Source organism: Oncorhynchus nerka, linkage group LG20, assembly GCF_034236695.1.
Source record: "Oncorhynchus nerka isolate Pitt River linkage group LG20, Oner_Uvic_2.0, whole genome shotgun sequence".
NCBI classification, from domain to species: domain Eukaryota; kingdom Metazoa; phylum Chordata; class Actinopteri; order Salmoniformes; family Salmonidae; genus Oncorhynchus; species Oncorhynchus nerka.
Window position 1 is genome coordinate 17,000,453 of NC_088415.1, and position 17,441 is coordinate 17,017,893.

At 45.9% G+C, this 17,441-nt stretch overlaps 1 non-coding gene across 1 annotated transcript; it reads right to left on the reverse strand.

Moving 5' to 3' along the window:
* Window positions 1–11,935: 11,935 nt before the first annotated feature.
* On the reverse strand, window positions 11,936–12,007 carry trnaa-ugc (transfer RNA alanine (anticodon UGC)). The gene has a single exon. It is a non-coding gene; the product is annotated as a tRNA-Ala (tRNA).
* Between the last annotated feature and the right edge of the window lie 5,434 nt (window positions 12,008–17,441).

A 17,441-nucleotide genomic window follows, 5' to 3' on the forward strand; every position in this document is an offset into this window, starting at 1 on the left:
AGCAACACAGCAATAGAGCAACAGAGAAACAGAGAAACAGCAACACAGCAACAGAGCAACACAGCAACAGAGAAACATAGCAACAGAGAAACAGCAACAGAGCAACACAGCAACAGAGAAACATAGCAACAGAGAAACATAGCAACAGAGCAACACAGCAGCAGAGAAACAGCAACAGAACAACACAGCAACAGAGCAACACAGCAACAGAGAAATATAGCAACAGAGAAACAGCAACACAGCAACAGAGCAACACAGCAACAGAGAAATATAGCAACAGAGAAACAGCAACACAGCAACTCAGCAACAGAGAAACATAGCAACAGAGAAACACAGCAACACAGCAACAGAGAAACACAGCAACACAGCAATAGAGCAACAGAGAAACAGCAACAGAGCAACACAGCAACAGAGAAACAGCAACAGAGCAACACAGCAACAGAGCAACACAGCAACAGAGAAATATAGCAACAGAGCAACACAGCAACAGAGCAACACAGCAACAGAGAAATATAGCAACAGAGAAACAGCAACACAGCAACTCAGCAACAGAGAAACATAGCAACAGAGAAACACAGCAACTCAGCAACAGAGAAACATAGCAACAGAGAAACACAGCAACACAGCAACAGAGAAACACAGCAACACAGCAATAGAGAAACAGAGAAACAGAGAAACAGCAACACAGCAACACAGCAACAGAGAAACAGAGAAACAGAGCAACAGAGAAACAGCAACAGAGCAACACAGCAACAGAGAAACATAGCAACACAGCAACAGAGCAACACAGCAGCAGAGAAACAGCAGCAGAGAAACAGCAACAGAGCAACACAGCAACAGAGCAACACAGCAACAGAGAAATATAGCAACAGAGAAACAGCAACACAGCAACAGAGCAACACAGCAACAGAGAAATATAGCAACAGAGAAACAGCAACAGAGCAACACAGCAGCAGAGAAACATAGCAACAGAGAAACAGCAACAGAGCAACACAGCAGCAGAGAAACAGCAACAGAGCAACACAGCAACACAGCAACACAGCAATAGAGCAACAGAGAAACAGAGAAACAGCAACACAGCAACAGAGCAACAGAGCAACAGAGAAACAGCAACAGAGCAACACAGCAACAGAGAAACATAGCAACAGAGAAACATAGCAACAGAGCAACACAGCAGCAGAGAAACAGCAACAGAACAACACAGCAACAGAGCAACACAGCAACAGAGAAATATAGCAACAGAGAAACAGCAACACAGCAACAGAGCAACACAGCAACAGAGAAATATAGCAACAGAGAAACAGCAACACAGCAACTCAGCAACAGAGAAACATAGCAACAGAGAAACACAGCAACACAGCAACAGAGAAACACAGCAACACAGCAATAGAGCAACAGAGAAACAGCAACAGAGCAACACAGCAACAGAGAAACAGCAACAGAGCAACACAGCAACAGAGAAATATAGCAACAGAGCAACACAGCAACAGAGCAACACAGCAACAGAGAAATATAGCAACAGAGAAACAGCAACACAGCAACTCAGCAACAGAGAAACATAGCAACAGAGAAACACAGCAACACAGCAACAGAGAAACACAGCAACACAGCAATAGAGAAACAGAGAAACAGCAACACAGCAACAAAGAAACAGAGAAACAGAGCAACAGAGAAACAGCAACAGAGCAACACAGCAACAGAGAAACATAGCAACACAGCAACAGAGCAACACAGCAGCAGAGAAACAGCAACAGAGCAACACAGCAACAGAGCAACACAGCAACAGAGAAATATAGCAACAGAGAAACAGCAACACAGCAACAGAGCAACACAGCAACAGAGAAATATAGCAACAGAGAAACAGCAACAGAGCAACACAGCAGCAGAGAAACATAGCAACAGAGAAACAGCAACAGAGCAACACAGCAGCAGAGAAACAGCAACAGAGCAACACAGCAACACAGCAACACAGCAATAGAGCAACAGAGAAACAGAGAAACAGCAACACAGCAACAGAGCAACAGAGCAACACAGCAACAGAGAAACATAGCAACAGAGAAACAGCAACAGAGCAACACAGCAACAGAGAAACATAGCAACAGAGAAACATAGCAACAGAGCAACACAGCAGCAGAGAAACAGCAACAGAACAACACAGCAACAGAGCAACACAGCAACAGAGAAATATAGCAACAGAGAAACAGCAACACAGCAACAGAGCAACACAGCAACAGAGAAATATAGCAACAGAGAAACAGCAACACAGCAACTCAGCAACAGAGAAACAGCAACACAGCAACAGAGCAACACAGCAACAGAGAAACAGCAACACAGCAACAGAGCAACACAGCAACAGAGAAATATAGCAACAGAGAAACAGCAACAGAGAAACAGCAACACAGCAACAGAGCAACTCAGCAACAGAGAAACACAGCAACAGAGAAACACAGCAACACAGCAATAGAGCAACAGAGAAACAGCAACAGAGCAACACAGCAACAGAGCAACACAGCAACAGAGCAACACAGCAACAGAGAAACAGCAACACAGCAACAGAGCAACTCAGCAACAGAGAAACACAGCAACAGAGAAACACAGCAACACAGCAATAGAGCAACAGAGAAACAGCAACAGAGCAACACAGCAACAGAGAAACAGCAACAGAGCAACACAGCAACAGAGAAACATAGCAACAGAGGAACAGCAACAGAGCAACACAGCAGCAGAGAAACAGCAACAGAACAACACAGCAACAGAGCAACACAGCAACAGAGAAATATAGCAACAGAGAAACAGCAACAGAGCAACAGAGCAACACAGCAACAGAGAAATATAGCAACAGAGAAACAGCAACACAGCAACTCAGCAACAGAGAAACATAGCAACAGAGAAACACAGCAACAGAGAAACACAGCAACACAGCAATAGAGCAACAGAGAAACAGCAACAGAGCAACACAGCAACAGAGAAACAGCAACAGAGCAACACAGCAACAGAGAAACATAGCAACAGAGGAACAGCAACAGAGCAACACAGCAGCAGAGAAACAGCAACAGAGCAACACAGCAACAGAGCAACACAGCACCAAATAAACACAGCAAAAGAGCAACACAGCAACACAGAAACAGAGAAAAATCATCATATCATATTTGTTTTAAGTTCTTGGAAGTGGAAATGACTGATTAATATGCATCATCATTATTTAGCTTCGCAGAATTTATGAATGTCTAAGAGGGTTAGAATTCTGGTTGCCTGTGTTTCATCATCAATCATTTTAAAGTCTAATTACAGACAGAACAGGGAGAAAGGAGAGGCCACTTCACATTATTTAGAAATACACTATTGCCCGGAATATAGAGCTCTGTAAAGGGTCTCCATCTATTGGCCAATTGTGTAACTGAAATTGAAGTGGGCGTTTTCTGCCATTGAACCACAAGAGGGCGATAGAAGGCTAGTTTATGTGACGTCTCAGGCCAGCGGTTGGCCAGGAACATAATCAATCACAAACGGGAAATGAATTCAAACCGAGTATAACACAGATTCATAGTATAGTATAAATCTAAATAATTGTATTAAGTTGATCTGATTCCTTTAACTTGGTGAGTGTTTATTACCTGAGACCTTTCTAGACAACCCAGACAACATACAGGGAGCGGCCTTCTTACAATGGCTCATGATACCTCACACACACACACACACACACACACACACACACACACACACACACACACACACACACACACACACACACACACACACACACACACACACACACACACACACACACACACAGGCAAGCACAGTCACACACAGAAAGAACTGAATGCGAATGATGAGGCACTGTGGAATGTGTATGTTGTGCCTTGCCCTAACATTAAAAGATCAACATTGTGCAATGCTGACCAACAGACTTCAAACAGCAGACAGACTGAATGTTATGACCCTTCCCCTGACGACAGTAGACCTACACCTATCTCTCCTGACGACAGTAGGTCTACCACACCTATCTCTCCTGACGACAGTAGGCCTACCACACCTATCTCCCCTGACGACAGTAGGTCTACCACACCTATCTCTCCTGACGACAGTAGGCCTACCACACCTATCTCTCCTGACGACAGTAGTCCTACCACACCTATCTCCCCTGACGACAGTAGTCCTACCACACCTATCTCCCCTGACGACAGTAGGCCTACCACACCTATCTCTCCTGACGACAGTAGGCCTACACCTATCTCCCCTGATGACAGTAGGTCTACCACACCTATCTCACCTGAAGACAGTAGGCCTACCACACCTATCTCCCCTGACGACAGTAGTCCTACCACACCTATCTCCCCTGACGACAGTAGGCCTACACCTATCTCCCCTGATGACAGTAGGTCTACCACACCTATCTCCCCTGAAGACAGTAGGCCTACCACACCTATCTCTCCTGACGACAGTAGGCCTACCACACCTATCTCTCCTGACGACAGTAGGCCTACCACACCTATCTCTCCTGACGACAGTAGGCCTACCACACCTATCTCCCCTGACGACAGTAGTCCTACCACACCTATCTCCCCTGACGACAGTAGTCCTACCACACCTATCTCCCCTGACGACAGTAGTCCTACCACACCTATCTCCCCTGACGACAGTAGGCCTACACCTATCTCCCCTGATGACAGTAGGTCTACCACACCTATCTCCCCTGAAGACAGTAGGCCTACCACACCTATCTCCCCTGACGACAGTAGTCCTACCACACCTATCTCCCCTGAAGACAGTAGGCCTACACCTATCTCGCCTGATGACAGTAGGTCTACCACACCTATCTCCCCTGAAGACAGTAGGCCTACCACACCTATCTCCCCTGACGACAGTAGTCCTACCACACCTATCTCCCCTGACGACAGTAGGGCTACCACACCAATCTCCCCTGATGACAGTAGGGCTACCACACCTATCTCCCCTGACGACAGTAGGGCTACCACACCTATCTGACTGAGTCACATACTGTACAACCACAAACTAAACATTGCTGTTTTTACTGAGTAATATAAAAACAAACATGCATCCACAGTACCTTCAGAAAGTATTCATACCCCTTGACTTATTCCACATTTTGTTGTGTTACAGCCTCAATTCAAAATTATATAAAAAAAAAAACTCTCACCCATCTAGCCTGAATACCCCTTAATGACAAAGTGAAAACATGTTTTTAGAAATGTTTGCAAATGATAAAAAATGTAATACAGAAATATGTCATTTATGACTGAGGGACCTTACAGATAATTGTAACACAACAAAATGTGGAAAAAGTCAATGTGACCATATAAATACTTTGTAAAGGCACTGTACGTCTTCATGTTTGTGTCGGACATTATGTTGGAACCTGCTAGTAGGCTACATGGTGTTTGTATTGCTTTTATACTGTCTTATAAATGCATCTAGCAGGTATAACTTTGCATTGTAAATGGATAGTTATTTGATGAAACGTTTCATTTAGCCTTTACTACCATAGCCCATAGAAATGCATTGCATAGCACGTGTACATGGCAAAACAGACAGTTCAAAATAAATGGTAAGGAATAAGGTTGTGAAGTGTCTGTCCCATATCTGAGAGAGATAAGACAACTTTTCTTTATCCATGTAATTGGCTGATTGAGCTCTGCTCTGCCTGCTATGTGTCCTCTTCGATATTTATATAAGTCAACGGTCCCCTCTATGTCCCCTCTATGTCCCCTCGCTCTTTCTGTTGAATCAGACTGTTGAATCAGTCTGTTGAATCACCCATTCCCACAATGGTCAATTAACCACACACAGAGACAAGAGTAAAGAACCTCTCTCTCTCTCTCTCTCTCTCTCTCTCTCTCTCTCTCTCTCTCTCTCTCTCTCCCTCCCTCCCTCCCTCCCTCTCTCTCTCTCTCTCTCTCTCTCTCTCTCTCTCTCTCTCTCTCTCTCTCTCTCTCTCTCTCTCTCTCTCTCTCTCTCTCTCTCTCTCCTCTCTCTCTCTCTCTCTCTCTCTCTCTCTCTCTCTCTCTCTCTCTCTCTCTCTCTTTCTCTGTCTCTCTCTCTCTCCCCTCTCTCTCTTCTCTCTCTCTCTCTCTCTCTCTCTCTCTCTCTGTCTCTCTGTCTCTCTCTCTCTCTCTCTCTCTCTCTCTCTCTCTCTCTCTCTCTCTGAATTCACAGTAAAAATAGAATAGATACTCATTTACCTCTGCATAATTTTCTGTCATGCCTCTGGTGTTCGTTGTCAGAGGATAGAGAGAATCATATGCCCACATCAATCGTCTATATTCTAGAATGGCATTACATTCTACCTACATCTATAAACCAGGGTAGCCTGGGTAGCGGCAGGGTAGCCTAGTGGTTAGTGTGTTGGACTAGTAACAGAAAGGTTGCAAGATTGAATCCCTGAACTGACAAGGTAAAAACCTGCTGTTCTGCTCCTGAACAAGGAAGTTAATGCACTGTTCTTAGGCTGTCATTGAAAATAACAATTTGTTCATAACTGATTTACCTCGTTAAAAAAACAAGAATGTTATTACAATGTCCCTACAGCTTTAACCCTAAACTGCTGGGAAGTGTCTCTATGTTGACAAGATAACTCCCTTTTGGGTGCTACAATACTGTCTTTATCGATTCCCCACAATCATTACACATTCTGAATGTGAGTATTCCCTTTGTAACACAGCAGATTGCAGCCCGGTTGAGGCTTCATGTTGAAAGCTACGACCTGGTTGAAAGCTTCAAGTGACTTTAAGTGACCAAATGTACTTGGCAAAGTGGGTCAGTCAGTCACAGGAAGGACAGTACGATGATCCCCCAGCATACTCCAGTTCCATGGAGGATAGGATGTCCTGTCCAACTGTCCACACTAAAGCTGGGACACTGATCTACGGTCAGTTGAGCTTTCATCTCTCTAACAGTTAAACTTGGGATTTGGAGAGGGTAAACTGATCCTAAATCTTGGTAAATTCTACCCAGAGCCCAAAAGAACATTGTGTCCTTTTCACATATGTTTTGCTTGTTTATGTCTCTTCTTCCTGTTCCTTGTTGGGTTGTTGTGTCCTTGTTGGGTTGTTGTATCCTTGTTGGGTTGTTGTATCCTTGTTGGGTTGTTGTATCCTTGTTGGGTTGTTGTGTCCATGTTGGGTTGATGTGTCCATGTTGGGTTGTTGTGTCCTTGTTGGGTTGTTGTATCCATGTTTGGTTGTTGTATCCATGTTGGGTTGTTGTATCCATGTTGGGTTGTTGTATCCATGTTGGGTTGTTGTATCCATGTTGGGTTGTTGTGTCCATGTTGGGTTGTTGTGTCCTTGTTGTGTTGATGTGTCCTTGTTGGGTTGATGTGTCCATGTTGGGTTGTTGTGTCCTTGTTGGGTTGTTGTATCCATGTTGGGTTGTTGTATCCATGTTGGGTTGATGTGTCCATGTTGGGTTGTTGTATCCATGTTGGGTTGATGTGTCCATGTTGGGTTGTTGTGTCCTTGTTGGGTTGATGTGTCCATGTTGGGTTGTTGTGTCCTTGTTGGGTTGTTGTGTCCTTGTTGGGTTGTTGTATCCATGTTGGGTTGTTGTATCCATGTTGGGTTGTTGTATCCATGTTGGGTTGTTGTGTCCATGTTGGGTTGTTGTGTCCATGTTGGGTTGATGTGTCCATGTTGGGTTGTTGTGTCCTTGTTGGGTTGATGTGTCCATGTTGGGTTGTTGTGTCCTTGTTGGGTTGTTGTGTCCTTGTTGGGTTGTTGTATCCATGTTGGGTTGTTGTATCCATGTTGGGTTGTTGTATCCATGTTGGGTTGTTGTGTCCATGTTGGGTTGTTGTATCCATGTTGGGTTGTTGTATCCATGTTGGGTTGTTGTGTCCATGTTGGGTTGATGTGTCCATGTTGGGTTGTTGTGTCCTTGTTGGGTTGTTGTATCCATGTTTGGTTGTTGTATCCATGTTGGGTTGTTGTATCCATGTTGGGTTGTTGTATCCATGTTGGGTTGTTGTATCCATGTTGGGTTGTTGTGTCCATGTTGGGTTGTTGTGTCCTTGTTGTGTTGATGTGTCCTTGTTGGGTTGATGTGTCCATGTTGGGTTGTTGTGTCCTTGTTGGGTTGTTGTATCCATGTTGGGTTGTTGTATCCATGTTGGGTTGATGTGTCCATGTTGGGTTGTTGTATCCATGTTGGGTTGATGTGTCCATGTTGGGTTGTTGTGTCCTTGTTGGGTTGATGTGTCCATGTTGGGTTGTTGTGTCCTTGTTGGGTTGTTGTGTCCTTGTTGGGTTGTTGTATCCATGTTGGGTTGTTGTATCCATGTTGGGTTGTTGTATCCATGTTGGGTTGTTGTGTCCATGTTGGGTTGTTGTGTCCATGTTGGGTTGATGTGTCCTTGTTGGGTTGTTGTGTCCTTGTTGGGTTGATGTGTCCATGTTGGGTTGTTGTGTCCTTGTTGGGTTGTTGTGTCCTTGTTGGGTTGTTGTATCCATGTTGGGTTGTTGTATCCATGTTGGGTTGTTGTGTCCATGTTGGGTTGTTGTATCCATGTTGGGTTGTTGTATCCATGTTGGGTTGTTGTATCCATGTTGGGTTGTTGTGTCCTTGTTGGGTTGTTGTATCCATGTTGGGTTGTTGTATCCATGTTGGGTTGTTGTATCCATGTTGGGTTGTTGTGTCCATGTTGGGTTGTTGTGTCCTTGTTGGGTTGTTGTATCCATGTTGGGTTGTTGTATCCATGTTGGGTTGTTGTATCCATGTTGGGTTGTTGTGTCCATGTTGGGTTGTTGTGTCCTTGTTGGGTTGTTGTATCCATGTTGGGTTGTTGTATCCATGTTGGGTTGTTGTGTCCTTGTTGGGTTGTTGTGTCCTTGTTGGGTTGTTGTGTCCTCGTTGGGTAATTGTGTCCTTGTTGGGTTGTTGTATCCATGTTGGGTTGTTGTATCCTTGTTGGGTTGTTGTATCCATGTTGGGTTGTTGTGTCCTTGTTGGGTTGTTGTGTCCTTGTTGGGTTGTTGTATCCATGTTGGGTTGTTGTATCCTTGTTGGGTTGTTGTGTCCTTGTTGGGTTGTTGTATCCATGTTGGGTTGTTGTATCCATGTTGGGTTGTTGTGTCCTTGTTGGGTTGTTGTATCCATGTTGGGTTGTTGTGTCCTTGTTGGGTTGATGTGTCCTTGTTGGGTTGTTGTATCCATGTTGGGTTGTTGTATCCATGTTGGGTTGTTGTGTCCTTGTTGGGTTGTTGTGTCCTTGTTGGGTTGTTGTATCCATGTTGGGTTGATGTGTCCATGTTGGGTTGTTGTGTCCTTGTTGGGTTTGTGTCCCTCGTTGTAATTGTGTCCTTGTTGGGTAATTGTGTCCTTGTTGGGTAATTGTGTCCTTGTTGGGTTGTCGTGTCCTTGTTGGGTAATTGTGTCCTTGTTGGGTTGTCGTGTCCTTGTTGTGTCCTTGTTGGGTTGTTGTATCCATGTTGGGTTGTTGTATCCATGTTGGGTTGATGTGTCCATGTTGGGTTGTTGTATCCATGTTGGGTTGATGTGTCCATGTTGGGTTGTTGTGTCCTTGTTGGGTTGATGTGTCCATGTTGGGTTGTTGTGTCCTTGTTGGGTTGTTGTGTCCTTGTTGGGTTGTTGTATCCATGTTGGGTTGTTGTATCCATGTTGGGTTGTTGTATCCATGTTGGGTTGTTGTGTCCATGTTGGGTTGTTGTGTCCATGTTGGGTTGATGTGTCCATGTTGGGTTGTTGTGTCCTTGTTGGGTTGATGTGTCCATGTTGGGTTGTTGTGTCCTTGTTGGGTTGTTGTGTCCTTGTTGGGTTGTTGTATCCATGTTGGGTTGTTGTATCCATGTTGGGTTGTTGTATCCATGTTGGGTTGTTGTGTCCATGTTGGGTTGTTGTATCCATGTTGGGTTGTTGTATCCATGTTGGGTTGTTGTGTCCATGTTGGGTTGATGTGTCCATGTTGGGTTGTTGTGTCCTTGTTGGGTTGTTGTATCCATGTTTGGTTGTTGTATCCATGTTGGGTTGTTGTATCCATGTTGGGTTGTTGTATCCATGTTGGGTTGTTGTATCCATGTTGGGTTGTTGTGTCCATGTTGGGTTGTTGTGTCCTTGTTGTGTTGATGTGTCCTTGTTGGGTTGATGTGTCCATGTTGGGTTGTTGTGTCCTTGTTGGGTTGTTGTATCCATGTTGGGTTGTTGTATCCATGTTGGGTTGATGTGTCCATGTTGGGTTGTTGTATCCATGTTGGGTTGATGTGTCCATGTTGGGTTGTTGTGTCCTTGTTGGGTTGATGTGTCCATGTTGGGTTGTTGTGTCCTTGTTGGGTTGTTGTGTCCTTGTTGGGTTGTTGTATCCATGTTGGGTTGTTGTATCCATGTTGGGTTGTTGTATCCATGTTGGGTTGTTGTGTCCATGTTGGGTTGTTGTGTCCATGTTGGGTTGATGTGTCCTTGTTGGGTTGTTGTGTCCTTGTTGGGTTGATGTGTCCATGTTGGGTTGTTGTGTCCTTGTTGGGTTGTTGTGTCCTTGTTGGGTTGTTGTATCCATGTTGGGTTGTTGTATCCATGTTGGGTTGTTGTGTCCATGTTGGGTTGTTGTATCCATGTTGGGTTGTTGTATCCATGTTGGGTTGTTGTATCCATGTTGGGTTGTTGTGTCCTTGTTGGGTTGTTGTATCCATGTTGGGTTGTTGTATCCATGTTGGGTTGTTGTATCCATGTTGGGTTGTTGTGTCCATGTTGGGTTGTTGTGTCCTTGTTGGGTTGTTGTATCCATGTTGGGTTGTTGTATCCATGTTGGGTTGTTGTATCCATGTTGGGTTGTTGTGTCCATGTTGGGTTGTTGTGTCCTTGTTGGGTTGTTGTATCCATGTTGGGTTGTTGTATCCATGTTGGGTTGTTGTGTCCTTGTTGGGTTGTTGTGTCCTTGTTGGGTTGTTGTGTCCTCGTTGGGTAATTGTGTCCTTGTTGGGTTGTTGTATCCATGTTGGGTTGTTGTATCCTTGTTGGGTTGTTGTATCCATGTTGGGTTGTTGTGTCCTTGTTGGGTTGTTGTGTCCTTGTTGGGTTGTTGTATCCATGTTGGGTTGTTGTATCCTTGTTGGGTTGTTGTGTCCTTGTTGGGTTGTTGTATCCATGTTGGGTTGTTGTATCCATGTTGGGTTGTTGTGTCCTTGTTGGGTTGTTGTATCCATGTTGGGTTGTTGTGTCCTTGTTGGGTTGATGTGTCCTTGTTGGGTTGTTGTATCCATGTTGGGTTGTTGTATCCATGTTGGGTTGTTGTGTCCTTGTTGGGTTGTTGTGTCCTTGTTGGGTTGTTGTATCCATGTTGGGTTGATGTGTCCATGTTGGGTTGTTGTGTCCTTGTTGGGTTGATGTGTCCTCGTTGGGTAATTGTGTCCTTGTTGGGTAATTGTGTCCTTGTTGGGTAATTGTGTCCTTGTTGGGTTGTCGTGTCCTTGTTGGGTAATTGTGTCCTTGTTGGGTTGTCGTGTCCTTGTTGGGTAATTGTGTCCTTGTTGGGTTGTCGTGCCCTTGCTAGGTTGTTGTGGCAACAGAGCCAGAGATTGGTGGGTTGTTAGGTTTATCTGGTGGTTCCTTGGTTATTGTGGTCGTTCCAAAGGAGGGACAGAGAGCATTCAGTTGTAAATTGTCTGGTCACCAAACAAGGAATGCACTGACCTGTAGCCTACAATATGACTAAACGGCATCCCCAAATCAAAGTTGAAAATAAGAGCCAATCATTATTTATTTATTTATATATGAGGATTTTTTAAATCTTGCTGAATAAAGGCCCTGTTTGATGATGTAATGTAGAAAATGAGTTGGCAAAAGTAATACCCCTGTTACTGTTCACATTTCTTTTAAAATCTTTATCCAATTCCTCCCGTCACAGTCAATTTGAAGATTTGGCTGCAGAGATTGTCTTCTCCTTTCATTTAGACAAAAGAAATCCTGGAGATGCCGGGGATTGAACCCGGGGCCTCATACATGCAAAGCATGCGCTCTACCACTGAGCTACATCCCCTCCCATACATGAACTTATGCAACAGGCTTTATGTGCTTTCCCTGCAGGCAGGTGTCAGTCCTTATTGGTCCTGTGAAAGAGGAGCCAATAGACAGCCAGGATATTTCTGTTTGACTGTTATGCAATATGATTTGAGGTGCCCAGTCTTAACCCTTGACCTTGTGTTCATTAGGTGTGTGTGTGTGTGTGTGTGTGTGTGTGTGTGTGTGTGTGTGTGTGTGTGTGTGTGTGTCTTGTGGATGTGTGTGTAGTAATTGGCTTTGGATATTTTTTGTATATATTTTTTTGTCATGAATATATTTTACATTAATATTCACTTTGGTTTCTATTTTCGAGGAGACATATACCACAAAGTCCATTGCTTTCTTCCATTCATGTTTTCTTCTGTTCTCTTCATAAAAAAATGCACAATAAATGAAAAACAAACATACAGATGATTTATAGATACACATTTCTTTTTGATACAATCCAGGCTATTTTTAGCTGAAGGCTGTATTTTGGTTGACTGTAATGGGATTGGGGAAACAGCCGATCTTCCCACAGCGCAAATACAGACCCTGTTGTGTGTGTGTGAGAGAGAGAGAGAGAGAGAGAGAGAGAGAGAGAGAGAGAGAGAGAGAGAGAGAGAGAGAGAGAGAGAGAGAGAGAGAGAGAGAGGAGAGAGAGAGAGAGAGGTTCTTTACTCTTGAGTGAGTGTATAAATGCATGTGTGCCTCCGTGTGTGCATTCATAATCGGGTGGAGACCGGCATTTTCTCATCAGCCATGATATTCTAATCCAGTGGGAGATTAAAATAGCCCTGTTTCCTAATATCCTCCAGAGGGCCGTGGAAAGGACCATGGCCTCTCCCTAGCTAGCACAGCTTGTTCCCCAGCCACACTCTCCACCCAGAGCCCTGCCAAGGACACCCACCTGCAGCCCTACTTGTGTTAGCCATGTAGGGACAGACCCACAGCATCGGACGCATGGAGTGAGGATTTTAGTAGAGCTAAAGGAGAGGAGGAGTGGAAAAGGGCGGAAGGGAAAGAGAGGAGGAGGAGGTTGGCTCTCTCCCCCATATATCTCTCTTTCTCTCTCTCAATTCAATTTCAATTTCAATTTAAGGGGGGTTTATTGGCATGGGAAATATATGGAATGGCCCCGGAGAAGATTGGCTGCCGTTTCACGGGCTCCTTATCAATTGTGCTATTTTGTGTGTTTTTCGCATTATTTGTAACTTATTTTGTACATAATGTTGGTGCTAACGTCTCGAAAAGAGCTTCTGGATGTCAGAACAGCGATTATTCACATTGAACTGGATGAAGATCTTTTCTTTAATGTGTCCGACGTGAAGGATATACCGTTTCTTTGAGACCAGGTCCAAATTCCCCTCATTCGCGTAAAGAAAAAATGTAGGTACAGCGGGCGTAGATCGGGGTGCCTTGTGAGAATTCGTCAGCGAGAGGGTAACCCGCCTCTACCATCCGTTCTATTGGTCAACGAGCAATCACTGGAGAATAAACTGGATGAGCTCCGTTCGAGACTATCCTACCAGCCGGACATTAAAACCCGTACTATCTTATGTTTCACAAGTCGTGGCTGAACGACGACACATATAATATACAGTTGGCTGGGTTTTCCATGCATCGGCAGGACAGAACAGCTACGTCCGGCAAGATGTGTGTCTGTATGTCAATAACAGCTGATGTGCGATGTCTAATATTAAGGCGCCTGAGATAAAGTATCTCATGATAAGCTGTAGACCACACCATCTATCAAGAGAATTTTCATCTACATGTTTTGGAGCTGTCTATTTATCACAACAAACCGATGCTGGCACTAAGACAGCACTCAACGAGATGTATAAGGCCATAAGCAAATAAGAAAATGTCAATCCAGAAGCGGCGCTCCTAGTGGCCGGAGACTTTAATGCAGGCCAACTTAAATCCGTTTTACCTCATTTATACCAGCATGTGCAACCAGAGAAAAAAAACCTCTAGACCACCTTTACTCCACACACAGAGACACAAACAAAGCTCTCCCTCGCCCTCCATTTAGCAAATCTGACTGTAATTCTATTCTCCTGATTCCTGCTTACAAGCAAAACCTAAAGCAGGAAGTACCAGTGACTCGCTCAATACGGAAGTGGTCAGATGACGTGGATGCTAAGCTACAGGACTGGTTTGCTAGCACAGACTGGAATATGTTCAAGGATTCATCCAATTGCATTGAGGAGTACACCACATCAGTAACCGGCTTCATCAATAAGTGCATTGACAACGTCATCCCCACAGTGACCGTACGTACAAATCACAACCAGATGCCATGGATTAAAGGCAACATCCACACCGAGCTAAAGGCTGTAGCTGCCGCTTTCAAGGAGCGGGAGACTATTCCGGATGCTTATAAGAAAAACCATCAAACAGGCAAAGCGTCAATACAGGACTAAGATTGAATCCTACTACAACGGCTCTGACACTCGTCGGATGTGCAAACTATTACGGACCACAAAGGGAAACCCAGCAGCGAGTTGCCCAGTGACACAAGCCTACCAGACGGGCTAAATTCCTTTTATGCCTTCTTCGAGGCAAGCAAAACTGAAGCATGCATGAGAGCACCAGCTGTTCAGGAAGACTGTGTGATCACGCTGTCCGTAGCAGATGTGAGCGAGACCTTTAAACAGGTCAACATTCACAAGGCCACAGGGCCAGACAGATTACCAGGACATGTTCTTAGAGCAGGCATGGACTAACTGGCAAGTGTCTCACTGACATTTTCATCCTCTCCCTGACCGAGTGTGTAATACCTATATGTTTCAAGCAGCCAACCATAGTCCCTGTGGCTGTCACGCCCTGACCTTAGTTATCTTTGTTTTCTTTGTTATTTTGGTTAGGTCAGGGTGTGACGAGGGTGGTATGTGTGTTTTTGTCTTGTCTAGGGTTTTTGTACATCTATGGGGTTTTGGATTTGTCTAGGTAAATGTACGTCTATGGTGGCCTGAATTGGTTCCCAATCAAAGGCAGCTGTTTATCGTTGTCTCTGATTGGGGATCCTATTTAGGTTGCCATTTTCCATTTTGGTTTTGTGGGTTATTGTCTATGTGTAGTTGCCTGTCAGCACTCGGTTTATATAGCTTCACGTTCATTTTGTTAGTTTGTTTAGTGTTCTTTCTTTCTTAAAATAAGTATGTATTCATATCACGCTGCGCCTTGGTCTCATCAATACGACGAACGTGACAGTGGCCAAAAAACTGAAGGTAGCCTGCCTAAATGACTACTGCCCAGTAGCACTCAATTCGGTAGCCATGAAGTGCTTTGAAAGGCTGGTCATTGCTCACATCAACACCACCATCCCGGAAACGCTAGACTCACTCCAATTGGCATTCCACCCCAACATAACGCCCCTCAGGAGTGCATGCTTAGTCACCTCCTGTACTCCCTGTTCACCCATGACTGCATGGCCAGGCACAACTCCAACACCATCATTAAGGTTGCTGATGACACAGCGGTGGTAGGCCTAAAACCGAGGCCAGACACCTGGCCGTGTGGTGCCAGGACAACAAACTCTCCATCAACATGAGCAAGACAAAGGAGATGACCGTGAAAAGGAGGGCCGAACATGCCCCTATTCACATCGACCGGGCTGTAGTGGAGCGGGTCAAGAGCTTAAAGTTCCTTGGTGTCCACATCACCAACAAACTATCATGGTCCCAACACACCAAGAAAGTAATTCAGAGGGCATGACAATGCCTTTTCCCCCTCAGGAGACTGAAAAGATTTGTCATGGATCCCCAGATCCTCAAAGAGTTCTACAGCTGCACCATCGAGAGCTTCCTGACCGTTTGCATCACCTCCTGTTATGATAACTGCTAGGCATCCGACTGTAAGGTGCTACAGAGAGTGGTGAGTACGGCCCAGTACATCACTGGTGCCAAACTTCCTACCATCCAGGACCTATATACTAGGCGGTGTCAGAGGATGGGACGTGGACTCCACTCCACCATAGTCTTTCTCCGCCTCCTTAACCGCCTCCATGGCCTCTTAAGAGCGGCGACCCTCACTGCCGACCTTGGACTGGGGACCCTAGCCACGGGTCCCAAATGGACTGGAGATTCTGGCAGCGCCGGAGTGAAGGATGACTCCGACAGCGCCGGACAGGTGGGAGATTCCAGGCAGCGCCGGACAGGCGGGAGACTCCAGCAGCGCCGGACAGGCGGGAGACTCCAGCAGCGCCGGAGTGAAGGGAGACTCCGGCAGCTCCGGAGTGAAGGGCGATTCTGGCATCGCTGGCGTGACAGACGACTCTGGCAGCTCCTGGCTGACTGACGGCTCTGGCAGCTCCTGGCTGACTGGCGGCTCAGGACAGACTGGCGGCTCTGGCGGCTCAGGACAAACTGGCAGCTCTGGCAGCTCAGGACAGACTGGCGGCTCTGGCAGCTCAGGACAGACGGGAGACTGGCAGCTCAGGACAGACGGGAGACTGGCAGCTCAGGACAGACGGGAGACTGGCAGCTCAGGACAGACGGGAGACTCTGGCAGCGCTGGGCAGGAGGAAGGTTCAGGCAAAGCTGGACAGGCGGGAGCACCTGTAGGGAGAAGATGGAGAGACAGCCTGGTGCGGGGGCTGCCACCGGAGGGCTGGTGCGTGGATGTGGCACCGGATAGACCGGACCGTGAAGGCACACTGGAGCTCTTGAGTACCGAGCCTGCCCAACCTTACCTGGTTGAATGCTCCCTGTAGCCAGGCCAGTGCGGCGAGGTGGAATAGCCCGCACTGGGCTGTGCTGGCGAACCGGGGACACCATGCGTAAGGCTGGTGCCATGTACACCGGCCCGAGGAGACGCACTGGAGACCAGATGCGCTGAGCCGGCTTCATGGCACCTGGCTCGATGCCCACTCTAGCCCGGCCGATACGAGGCGCTGCAATGTACCGCACCGGGCTATGCACACGCACCGGGGACACCGTGCGCCTCACGGCATAACACGGTGCCTGCCCAGTCCCACTCGCTCTCCGGTAAGCACGGGGAGTTGGCTCAGGTCTCTTACCTGACTTAGCCACACTCCCCGTGCGCCCCCTCCCAAGACATTTTTGGGGCTGCCTCTCGGGCTTCCAGCCGCGCTGCCGTTTTTTAATTTTTTAATTTTTTATTTCACCTTTATTTAACCAGGTAGGCTAGTTGAGAACAAGTTCTCATTTACAACTGCGACCTGGCCAAGATAAAGCATAGCAGTGTGAACAGACAACACAGAGTTACACATGGAGTAAACAATTAACAAGTCAATAACACAGTAGAAAAAAAAATGGGCAGTCTATATACAATGTGTGCAAAAGGCATGAGGAGGTAGGCGAATAATACAATTTTGCAGATTAACAATGGGGTGATAAATGATCAGATGGTCATGTACAGGTAGAGATATTGGTGTGCAAAAAAGCAGAAAAGTAAATAAATAAATA